Consider the following 13,064-nt stretch of genomic DNA (forward strand, 5'->3'; position numbering starts at 1 on the left):
TAGTCTCGACAATCTGACTTGGAAGGTGATTCTTTTGGAAGAGTATGCTTCTTAGATCTGTGTCCTGCTTATTTTAAATACATTGAGCTTGATTCTCTTCTCAGATATATAAATATATCATTAATGTAAATGCATTTCCTAATCCTTTCTTGGAAGCATTCTGGGACAAGCGAATGCAAAGTCTGACCTTCTGGTGATTGATTCTATGGTATTCAATCTCTAGCTTGCAAAGAAAAGGAAAATAATAAAAATAATAAGGAGTTATAATGCTAGATGTGTTTCAGGTGAAAAATTATTCCAAATTAAAATCATCTTGCTTAAAGGCTGAAATGTTAATAAGGCCGTTTATTTTTATTTGGCAGAAGGACAGAGGTAAGACAGCTCAATGTTTCAAGGTTTTGGCTGTGTTACTTAAGTATACAACAGTATAAAAGATTGTGTAAACTAGTTTTTGCAACAGACCAAATATTTATTTGTCTGTCATGTAAGCATTTGTCTGGTTTTCCAGGCACATTAGATAAAACAAATAAGGAATAAAGCCTATTCATGATAGGAAAGAAATGCAAATAATTTTTACATTTGCATTTTGCAACTTGTACTCAGTGCAACAAGGGCTCAAGAGTGTTTCTGTGTCTTTTTCATGTCTTTTAAAGCTATTTTTCTCAGTACCATTTTCCATGATTATAAAGCAGAGTGGGCTGACTTCCCTGATTTCCAAGTTTCATAGCATTGCAGTGGTGATGCTCCTGTCCAACCGTCTATCATCAATTCAAATGCACTGGAAACTCTGTTATTAGTTAATGAATTGGTTTCATTTCAACTCTGTGTTCAATTGCTCAAATATATGTGCCTACATTATAAAAATCCACATGCAATGCAACCTCCCACTATGGTCAGTGAAGACCATAAAAGGCAGTATTGAGGTTCTCAGCACATCTAATGTAAGACATGGTTGCTTGCTTATAGATGATTAATATAATTTTAGACTCAGAGAGGTATAAACCTGATGCCTCAGAGTCTCTCAGATGTCCTCACATACTTTTCCTGACTTGTGAGAGTTTCTAGAATACCTGAAGGAGTCTCAAATGTGGTACTTATATTTAGCCAAATGAATCTCCCTCAGGGTGCCTCTCTAGGATGAATCCAGCAACTCTCCAGACCACATCTGACACAATGCAGTTGCTTAAGTATCTATATTTGGTGCCATTTCGGACTGGCTAGGGTCAGTCTCCCATGTGGTCTCCAGCTGCTTTTGTGGAAAATCACAGATCTCCCATTGGTTTTGAGTAACATCCATCAGATGTATACAGATATTTTAGCATCCTTGTGAGAAAGATAAAGATGTTAACGCACTAATTTCATAAGTTACTAAGGGTCCAGGCCATTAGTTATTAGCAGTTAGTAGTTAGTTGTGGGTATCCTCTGTTCTATGTATCAATGTTATCTGTTAGTTATCTGTTTAATGTACTGTTGTACCCTAAAACCCAATCGTAAATGCACTGATTCTGTGGTTCGAATGTTACATTCATCCCGTCCCGTACTTTCCCTGCACCCCTACCTTAGTCTGTAAGCCCTGCTGCTCTCCGAGACACCGCCCACATACCAGCCTGCCCATCAACTTGGGGGCCTCGCCCACTCCTCGCCTGCTCTGGGCCTGTCACCGCCTCTATGCAAATCGAGTATAGCCGGAAGTGAGTTTAGAACCAAGAACCGCTCAGAACAGCGAGCCCGATCAAGACCCGGAGAGACGGAATGCAGCACTGAGTGGGGAAAGAGCCAAGGTAGCTGCCAGGATCATCTATAAACACCGAGAGGAGTCGCCATAACCTCTGAAGTCCCTACTAAGAGTCACCCCCCCTAGACATTCGAGCCATCAGCGAGCCTAGGGACTCCCGTGAGGCGTGGCTTCCGGCTCTGCGACGACAGCGGCGCAGATCCGACGAGACCTCCTCCTCGGCGGTGTCCGGCTGGTGCAGCGTGGGCAAGGGCATCCCTACCCCGAGCCGTCCCTCTGCTGAAATCACTAATAAAGGCATTAAAAGGAGATAACATCGACTCCTGCCTATTTATAACAATTTTGGGGGCTCGTCCGGGATCGCCACGCCCAGAAGAGGACGAAGAAGGGAAGGCACCGCCCATCTTCGAACTCCTGGGACAGCTGGCGAACATCGGACCCCAGCAACAAGGGACGCAGCATCGAGGAAGACAGCGCCGAGGAGCGCCGGCTGGTAAGTATAGCCGGTGGCGGGAGTGGAGGCGAGCGAGTGTGGTGTGAATGAGACGGGGGCCGGCAGCTCGGACCTCCGAAGCGAGTGAGGACCCCTTAGTACCGCGGTTCCGGGACTCCCGCGAGGGGGCCGGCCGGGAACAGGGGGAAGCGAGTGGAGCCTGAGCGAGTGAGGCGCCTCCAGGGGCATAGTGGGCCCCCCTCCGAACGGGCGGAGGAAACCTAGGGTGTGAGTGGCCCGTGTGAGGTTGATAGGTAACTGGTAGGAGGCCCCACTAGGGATCCCCCCCCCACAAGGGTAGTGGCTGGGCCCTGAGGGCGGGTCAACAGGCTACCCGGGGTAGTGGCTGAGGCCCTGAGGGCGGGCCGGCAGGCTACCCAGCGAGCAAAGGCGGTAAGCCCGTAGCGCGGCGGCTGGGGTCCTAAGGGCGGACCTACGGGCCGGCAACGAGGGGGTGCGCCGCTGATTTGGCGTAGTGTAGTGGGACCAAGAGTGCGAGCCTTACACTGGGCGGGGGTAGCTCAAAGGGGAGTTATGCTACCGGGTGTAAGGGACCTGCCCTGGCGGGGGTAGACGTGCAAACCGGACGGGAGTGTTGGGCGGGGGTACCACTAGGGTACGCTACCGGACACGTTGGGACCGTTGGGCGGAGGCGTCTACGCTATCCGGGGGCAGCCCACCGGCGGGCGGACAGGACGCTGTCCCGGGTGGGGGTGTGTGTGGTTAGGGAATTACTGAGGTGCGAGTAGTTCAAAGCTAGGGACAGAGTGAGTGTCGCACCGCGACGCACTAATCCTGGCTGCAGGCGGTGCCTGATACCTTGGGCCCCGGTCCACCGGCCGTCTGCGGGGATTAGTTTAGTGTAGCGTCGTGAGTAAGAGAGGGACAGTGGCTGGGCCCTGAGGGCGGGCCAACAGGCTGTCTGAGAGAGTGAAAGAGGGATAGTGGCCAGGACCTAAGGGCGTGCCAGTAAGCTATCCAGAGTGAATGAAATTTTAGATTTTAGTTGCCCGTCTTTAAAATTTCCGTTTGAGTAGGGGCACCTTATAAGATTTTAGTTCAAGAAAGGTCGCTTTTCTAGTTTGCGTTGTCCTGTCGTACAGTAGAGTATTTTCATTTGACTAAGTAAGAATGGGTGTGTGTGGAAGTAAGATCAGGAAGGAGAGAAAAGCGGGAAAAGGGAAGGTAGCTAACATCCCTTCTGATAGCCCACTAGGGAGAATGTTAGACCAGTGGGAGAACAATGAGAAAACTAAGAATTTAAACAAAGTGAAAATGATTCACTATTGCGTGGAAGTATGGCCAACCCTTAATCTACCCGGGGAATGGCCATGGTACGGTACCACCGACTCTTGGATGAGCTCACAGTTAAACCAATATTTGAGAGCCCAAGAGGAAGTAGACACAGAGCAGCTAAGGTATGCTGCCTGCTGGATGCATGTAAGATCAGGTACTGAGACAGTAAAAATTTGCAAGATGCAAGAAAAGGAAGGGAAGAATAAAGATAAGAAAGAAGAGGAGGGTCCTGTATGGGACCCCCTTGAGCACTTACCCCCTCCTCCTATTTACCCTGATCTACCCCAAGTCAGTCCTCAGACCCCTTCCTCACCAGTTTCCTCCCCTGTACCTAATTCCCCTTCCCCTAATTTTTCGGTAGATAAGTCCCCGATAGGGACTAATTTTTCTATGAATGCACCTCTAGTAGATGCTGTGAATTTTGCTGGGAATACACCCCTAACAGTAACATCTCATAGCTCTAGTAAAAACCCCTTTTATAGCTTTGTAGCTTCTCCTACTCCTCCTTCAGTCTCGCAGCCAGTCTCTCCAAACTCCATACATTCTCCATCGCCATCTAAACTTCCTGTTCCACCTCGTAGCTGGGAGCTAGACCTTAACACCTCGAATACGGACCCCTCTCACAGTACCAACCTCATAGGGGCAACTGAAGTCCCAGAGGGACATAACTATAACACCCGGTCCAGAACTAAACTTTTCCCCTTAAGGGAAGTCCCGATGGGTGGAGTTGCAGGAGGGGTCGGTTTTGTAAATGCTCCACTAACAGCTTCAGAGGTGAGGAATTTCAAGAAAGAACTGGGAAACCTAGTAGAGGACCCTGTAGGCATATCAAATCAAGTTGATCAATTTCTGGGCCCCAATACTTACACGTGGGGAGAGATGAATTCGATTCTGAAGATTTTATTTAGCCCAGAAGAGATTAGAATGATTAGGACCGCCGGGATGAAAACTTGGGAGAAAGAAAACAGAACGGGTCCGCCAGGGGATTACAAATTACCAGTCGTAGATCCGAGGTGGGATCCGAACAGAGAGGAAGACCGGAGAAGTATGGACGACTATCGGAGTCTAATAGTTAAAGGTATAAAGGAATCAGTACCCCGAAGCAATAATACCAGATTAGCATTTGATAATATGCAGGGGAAAGACGAGACTCCCGCAACCTGGTTAAACAGGTTAAAGAGGAATTTTCAACTTTATTCAAGTATAGACCCCGATAGTCCCGAGGGTCAGGTGTTGTTAAAGACACAGTTCGTCACCAAGTCCTGGCCCGATATTAGGAGGAAATTAGAAAAAATAGAAGACTGGCAAGAAAAAGACGTAAATGAGTTGTTAAGAGAGGCTTTAAAGGTCTATCTAAGAAGGGAGGAGGAGAAAACCAAGACGAAAGCAAAGATAATGGTGGCTGTAGCAAGAGAAGCGATACAAGATCAAAACCCTCCCAATCGGAGAAGTACCAAGTCAGGGGGAGGAAGGGCCTTACCACCTTGGAAGACTCCTGGGAGGCCAGGAGAGGACAGAAAATGCTTCTATTGTGGGGAGGTTGGACACATAAGAAGAGAGTGTCAGAAATTATCCTTTGATGAAGCCATCACAAAAGAACAGGATGCCTTAGAGAAGCTATTAAAGGGCGAAAACAACGAGGATTAGGGGTGTCATGGGCTCTATGCACTAGGGGACCCGATGTACCACCGAGGTGAGCCCATAGTAAATTTTGAAGTGGGTCCCCAACACGAGGAATATGAATTTTTAGTAGACACTGGAGCAGACCGATCCAGTATTAGGAAGCTTCCAGTGGGAGTTAAGGTCGGAACTAGAACATGTGAGGTCGTAGGGGCGGAGGGGAAACCATTCACAGCCTCAATTATAGAAGGAATAGAGGTCAAAGGGAATTCCAAACAAATAAGAGCGGATTTTATTTATTTACCGGACCTAGGGAGCAACCTATTGGGACGCGATTTGCAAGTACTATTAGGAATAGGAGTTATCCCCGAAGGCGGCCAAATGAAAGTAAAGATTATGAAATTAACCGCCGAAGACTTAGAGGAAATAAACCCAGAGGTATGGGCAGAAGGAGGGAAGAGCGGCCTCCTGAATATACCACCTATAGAGGTTAAAATGCAACCAGGAACTCCTCCCATCAGGATAAAACAGTATCCAATGTCTTTGGAAGGGAAGAAAGGGTTGATCCCCATTATTGAACAACTGTTAAAAGAAGGCATCCTGGAACCATGCATGTCCCCACATAACACACCCATCTTAGCTGTGAAGAAAGCGGAAGGGAAATATCGATTGGTTCAGGATTTACGGGAGATTAATAAGAGGACTATCACCAAACACCCTGTAGTCCCTAATCCATACAATCTCCTGAGCCAGATTCCCCAAGAGCATGCCTGGTTCACCATCATAGATTTGAAGGATGCATTTTGGGCATGTCCACTAGCAGAGGGGAGCAGAGACTGGTTTGCGTTCGAATGGGACCATCCTGAAACAAAGAGGAGACAGCAGCTAAGATGGACACGCCTACCCCAAGGGTTCACTGAGTCACCAAATTTATTTGGGCAAGCTTTGGAAAGGCTGCTAGAGCAATTCACCCCAGAAGGACAGGTGCAAATCCTCCAGTATGTGGATGATTTACTGATTTCAGGAGAAAACCAACTTGAAGTGAGAACCACCAGCATTAAACTCCTGAATTTTCTGGGGGAAAAAGGGCTGAAAGTATCAAAAAAGAAATTACAATTCGTGAAACCGGAAGTGACCTATTTGGGGCATTTGATTGGCAAAGGATACAAGAAATTAAGCCCTGAAAGGATTGCTGGAATAATAGCAATACCTGCTCCAAAAACCAAAAGAGACATAAGAAAATTATTAGGCCTTTTCGGGTATTGCAGACATTGGATTGATGAGTACACCCAAAATGTGAGATTCCTTTATGATAAATTGGTAAGTTCAGAGCTCATAGAGTGGACACAAGAGGATGAAAAACAATTAGAAAAACTAAAAAACAAATTATCCACTGCACCTGTCCTGAGCCTGCCCGATCTGAAGAAAGAATTCGATCTATTTGTGAACACCGAAGGAGGAGTGGCCTATGGTGTGTTAGCTCAGGAGTGGGGAGGGTGCAAAAAGCCAATTGCTTTCCTTTCCAAAATATTAGATCCTGTAGCCCGAGGGTGGCCAGCCTGTCTGCAAGCTGTAGCCGCCACCGCAGTGTTGGTTGAGGAGTCCCAAAAGCTCACATTAAATGGAAAAATTCAAATTCATACACCTCATGATATCAAAACAGTTTTGAGCCAAAAAGCCCCGGGGTGGGTAACCGATTCCCGGATCCTGAAATATGAGATCACTTTAATAAACTCGGAGAACTTGAGGTTAACAGTTTCCAAAAACCTGAACCCTGCACAGTTCCTCTCTGGGGAACCACCTCCAGACTTGGAGCATGATTGTCTGGAACTTAGGAGTCTCCAGACGAAGGTAAGGGAAGATTTGGAAAGTACTCCCTTACCTTATGGAAAAAGATTATTCACTGATGGATCATCACGAGTTCTAGAGGGGAAAAGGGTTTCAGGGTATGCGGTAGTAGAGGGATCCACCATAGAAGACATCCAAGTTCGAGAAACGGGAAAGTTACCCTCGAGTTGGTCCGCCCAACTCTGCGAAATTTATGCTGTAAAAAGGGGACTAGACCTATTAGGAGGAGACCGGGGAACTATTTACACCGATTCGAAGTACGCTTTTGGGATAGTCCATACCTTCGGAAAGATCTGGGAGGAACGGGGATATCTCAATTCAAAAGGGAAAGACCTAGTGCATAAGGAAATGATAAGATCAGTTTTAACGTCCTTGTTAAAACCCATTGAGATTGCTGTGGTACATGTAAAAGGACATCAAAAAGAAACCACATTTGAAGGGAAAGGGAACCAACTAGCAGACAAAGAAGCAAAAAGAGCAGCTCAAGACCCCAAAGGATCAATTAGAATATTAGCCTTAAATGAAACATCAGAGGAAGAGGGAGGGGAAGAGAAACCGAAGTATGATAGAACAGAATTAAAAGCGATCAAGGACCTAGGAATGAGGAAGGGAGAGCATGGGGAATGGTTAACTCCGGATGGCAGGAAGTTTTTGAATAAACCCCTAGCCAGAAGGATTTTAACCGAAATTCACGAACTAACCCACTGGGGAACCCAGGGATTATGTGATCATTTCTTAAAAGAAAACTTTTGCATAGGAATATACAGCATAGCAAAAGCCATAACGCAAGGGTGTACGATCTGCCAAAAAGTCAACCAACGGATAGCGAGGAAAGCCATACCTGGAGGGAGGGAACTAGCTCTGAGACCATTCCAGAGTATTCAGATTGACTTCACTGAGATGCCTCAAATCCAAGGGTACAAACATCTATTGGTCATGGTCGACCACCTTACTCATTGGATAGAGGCGTTCCCGACCAAAAAGGAAACAGCGGAAGTAGTGGTAAAAATACTCCTAGAGCACATAATCCCTCGGTATGGGTTAGTAAATAACATTGATTCGGACAGGGGAACTCATTTTACTGCTAAAATTCTGCGCCAAATTGTTAAAGAATTAGGCATAAATTGGAGATTGCACACCCCCTGGCACCCCCAGAGCTCAGGGAGGGTGGAAAGAATGAACCAGACCCTTAAAAACGTATTAACAAAATTAATCGAAGAAACACAGTTAAATTGGTTAAAGTGTTTACCCCTAGCTCTCCTGAGAATCAGAACTAGGCCAAGATCGGATATAGGGGCTTCCCCCTATGAGATGATGTTCGGGCTCCCCTTTCTTTTAACAACATACAGCACCGGGGAATATATAGAAGGTGATACAGCCGCCCGAAAGTATCTACAGACCATTGGTAAGACACTAGAAAACCTCAGAATAAAAGGGTATATTCCTCAAACTTCCCCTCTCGACGCTAACATACATCAAATAAATCCTGGGGATTGGGTTTTAATTAAATCTTGGAGCACTACCCCATTGACCCCAAAATTTGAAGGTCCTTTCCAGGTACTCCTAACCACTCATACCGCGGTACGCACTAAAGAAAGAGGCTGGACCCACATCACTAGAGTAAAAGGACCTGTGTCACCCCCAAGTGAACCCCCAGACCTAAACCAACCAGCTGACTCCTCCGATTGGACGGTAACCCCGCAACTGGACCCGCTAAAACTGACGTTTAAAAGGAAAACAAAAACTCAGTAGAAGACTGGAGCAACCCAGTTGAGCCCCAGGGACTGTTAAAGAACTGTGATTAAGAAATTAATTCAAGCGAAAGAAAGTTATTATAAATCACTTGCTGTTGTATTAAGTTTGAAAATTGTTAACATTGTGCAATAAAAGTTCAGTTAATGTTAAAAGCAGTTAAGCAAATAGATAAGTAAATTAGAGCATCTATTCAAATTTCTCTCCTAGAGCATCCTTTAGAAGGGCGAGATAACCAAATTAACCTCCGAGTGGAAGAAAGAATAACTATAGAACCCTAAGGATTAAACGCAGAGAGCCCCAAAGTCCCAAGAGGCAAGCCCAGGTGAGACCAAAACAATCATGGTTCATACTGGACTCTGGAGGAAGCTGATAGGACTGATACTAGTCCTAGCGACGAATAAACATACAGAAGGGGCTGCTTGCACAAAGTGTTATTCACCCATCTATGATGGGGAGGATTTACAGCAGTTGATAAGGGTTCATACGAATGTAAACCCCACTTGTTTTGAGGCTGGACAACTTACCTCCTGCCAAGAGGAAGGTAAGAAATATTGGGTTGCTAAGAATATAGCCAATTATAGGCAGCGTCTGACTAGAGAATGCCCTATGAGAGAATGGTTCTGCTTAGAAAAGATAGACAATCAGGAAGGGGCCTCAGACCTAGTGAAAGAAAAACTCTTAACCATCAGAGAAGAACTCAAAAGAATTGATGCGAGTTAAACTCGATCAAAGAAAAAGAGGGGGGATTGAGAAAGATAAAGATGTTAACGCACTAATTTCATAAGTTACTAAGGGTCCAGGCCATTAGTTATTAGCAGTTAGTAGTTAGTTGTGGGTATCCTCTGTTCTATGTATCAATGTTATCTGTTAGTTATCTGTTTAATGTACTGTTGTACCCTAAAACCCAATCGTAAATGCACTGATTCTGTGGTTCGAATGTTACATTCATCCCGTCCCGTACTTTCCCTGCACCCCTACCTTAGTCTGTAAGCCCTGCTGCTCTCCGAGACACCGCCCACATACCAGCCTGCCCATCAACTTGGGGGCCTCGCCCACTCCTCGCCTGCTCTGAGACTGTCACCGCCTCTATGCAAATCAAGTATAGCCGGAAGTGAGTTTAGAACCAAGAACCGCTCAGAACAGCGAGCCCGATCAAGACCCGGAGAGACGGAATGCAGCACTGAGTGGGGAAAGAGCCAAGGTAGCTGCCAGGATCATCTATAAACACCGAGAGGAGTCGCCATAACCTCTGAAGTCCCTACTAAGAGTCACCCCCCCTAGACATTCGAGCCATCAGCGAGCCTAGGGACTCCCGTGAGGCGTGGCTTCCGGCTCTGCGACGACAGCGGCGCAGATCCGACGAGACCTCCTCCTCGGCGGTGTCCGGCTGGTGCAGCGTGGGCAAGGGCATCCCTACCCCGAGCCGTCCCTCTGCTGAAATCACTAATAAAGGCATTAAAAGGAGATAACATCGACTCCTGCCTATTTATAACACTTGGAATGTTAAATGGGACTTGATGCTTCTGTTCATGGAAGCATATTATGTCTGTGTATTGGCCAAGGCCTGGGCACAGTTGTCCAGGATATTCTACTTGTCCTTTTCCTGTTACTTAGAAGGGTCTAGGTGCCATGTAGGTCCTGTCTCGATACTCTCAGCCCCATCATAGCTGAGATCTTAGCTACCCTTGGATTTTATAGAAGATACCACTCTTTTATGTTCAGACAATTAAGCTCTGTCTATAATGTGAGATTACATTCACAGCTCACAGGTGTTATGTGATATTCATCTTATTTTGCACGCTTGAATATGCAACACAATCCTACCCCAAGATATGTTCATATCAATTGTATGATGCTGAGGGCTGCACAAACAGCTGTAAATCTCCCAACATACAGCATTAATTATACCTTCTGTGCATATCTTTACTGAGATAATCAAGGTGTTCTTGATAAAGAATACTTATTATTGTGTTGTATATCGTGTTTGTAACAGTATTGCTAAGCACTTTTTAGCTTCTTTCTATTATTAGCTTGTGGAGCAGAACAGGAAATTATTATTTGAATCCTTAGTGTCTTGTCACCCTGCTTTTCAGTGAGTCATCTCAGTACACATTATTTCCTCTGTTTTGCCTCATGGTTCTTCTGCTGTTCTGCTGTGTGTTCTGTTTTGACTTGGCAATTTGCAAGAAGCACTGTCCCCAGTAAAACAAGTAGTGTAAGAGGACTCATTGCTTACTCTGAAATGGTTTATAAAAAAAATAGTAATGAATCCAAATATTTACATAATGTGATTTGCATGGTTAACTTGTTGAACTTCTGGCTGCACCTGAAAAACAAGTGTTTTTAATGTGATATAATTACAAATTTTAAGCCAAACTATCTTCTCTGGCGCATAAGAATAGGTCCTAATTAAACCTGTGGAAGTTATGTACATGTATCCAAGTGTAAAATCTGACTCCAGAATTTGACAATTAGTTTCTCATTTTAATGACATGCCTGGAAATTTGATTCCATTATGACAGTGGCTCCTCATTTTACTTTTCTCTTGCATTCTCTTTATGGAGTTTCTTCTATTCATATTACTATAGAAAAGATTCTGAAAACTGGCCAGTGATTCCTAGGAAAACTGAATCTATGGATTTGAGTTTAGCAAGAAGGATTTGGAGAACACAGATTCCATCATTTAGGGAGCATGTGCAGGCAAAAAGAAAATTGTTCTATGAATATCGATGATTTCACTGGGCACCAGGCATAAATAAGGCTTTATCTCTTTGCTGCTGGGTTGAAATCTCATGTTTTTTCTTACTCTTGTGGGGCATTATTCCTATTTCATGCTCTAACTGGTCTCAACATTAAGTGCCTGAATTATTAAATACTCCTAATGTGTAACTATACAACTGAGAGATCAGAAAGGAAATAGTCCTTGGTACTCTTGCCTAAAAGCTTTGGATTATTCATTATATGAGATGATTTAATTTGTTTTTTAAACAGCATGCTTCTGTCAAAGCACCCAGGAATATATTTCTGTGTGCTCCAGTATGCCTATACTAAATCTGTGAAGCAGTTAGGATGTACACACTGTAATCTGAGTTTGTATGTGTACACTCATCTGCCCATGTTCCCCCATGTGTTCACACATACGGACATGTACCAAGACTAAAAATACACATAAGTATATAATACATGTATCATGTATGCTATGTATTGGACTTATATAGGTGATCTGACCTATCTTACCTGCTTCGAACTGCACTGAAATTAAACAAACATCTCATCTAAAGTGGGAATCTAGGCTTCTTTATAGTCAGTGGAAAAGTTATTTGCAGATTTGTCCAAGATTACTTCCAAAAATTGTCCTTTTGATTTTTTTTACTTCATGTCTGAAGAAAACCATGCACCTAGATTAGACTGAGACAGATCCTGCTCAAACATACTTAAAAAAAAAGGAAAAAAAAAAAAAAAAAAAAAAGACAGAGACTATCTTATCAGTCTAATTGTCTAATTAAAAAAATGGTAAGCATCCAATGTCTATGCAGTAATACTATTCTTTCCAAAGATCATTCTGGTCTTATATGGATTACTGCAGCTGTTTGGTACTCAGCTTGACTGTGCTTCTTATTTCTACATAAAAGGAAGGATTAGCAGATGTACTGCTGAGAACAACACAAGCTGCCAGAATTTCTCTCCATTGGAGTAGTTGAGTTAGTATTGGCTAGAGTATGATTTTTTAATTTTTTTTTAAATTCTCTAGTTCAGTCACAGGCCATATGTGCACCAGTTCTAGAGTTAGGAATTAAAAATTCCTTCATTGCGCTGTGTGTTTTTTATGAGATTGACAGTGACATGGATAATTTGACCTTTTCATTATAAATATCTCTCAGAAATCAGAGTTGGCATAGGTGTCTTTAGACTCTTCTATTCTTGTGGAATAATATAAGCAAATTATTGTAAAGGTGAAGCCAGGTAATTCCCTCACCTTCCCAGACTAAAAGCAGAGACAAAACAACCCTTCCTTTGTTTTGAAATCTCCTAGTTGAAGTGTATTAAAGAGTTCTATTAACATTCAGCACAGATTACTGAAGGAGTAAACTATTAAAATAATGTTTTTACTTGACATCAGAAATCATTAATTTAAGAGCTGCAACATGTTATTTTTCCCTTCTTAGTCCCCAGCTTTCAATGAACTGCAGGGAATTTATTCATCCCTGATTAGTAATTGTTTCAAAGGAGGAATAATATGTGTTGGGGATATATTATATCCCATATCTAGTGATATAGTGAATATCTAGTGAGATCGTCACTCTTCCATTGTGGGTA

Source organism: Hirundo rustica, chromosome 2 (genome assembly GCF_015227805.2).
Source record: "Hirundo rustica isolate bHirRus1 chromosome 2, bHirRus1.pri.v3, whole genome shotgun sequence".
Classification (NCBI taxonomy): Eukaryota; Metazoa; Chordata; class Aves; order Passeriformes; family Hirundinidae; genus Hirundo; species Hirundo rustica.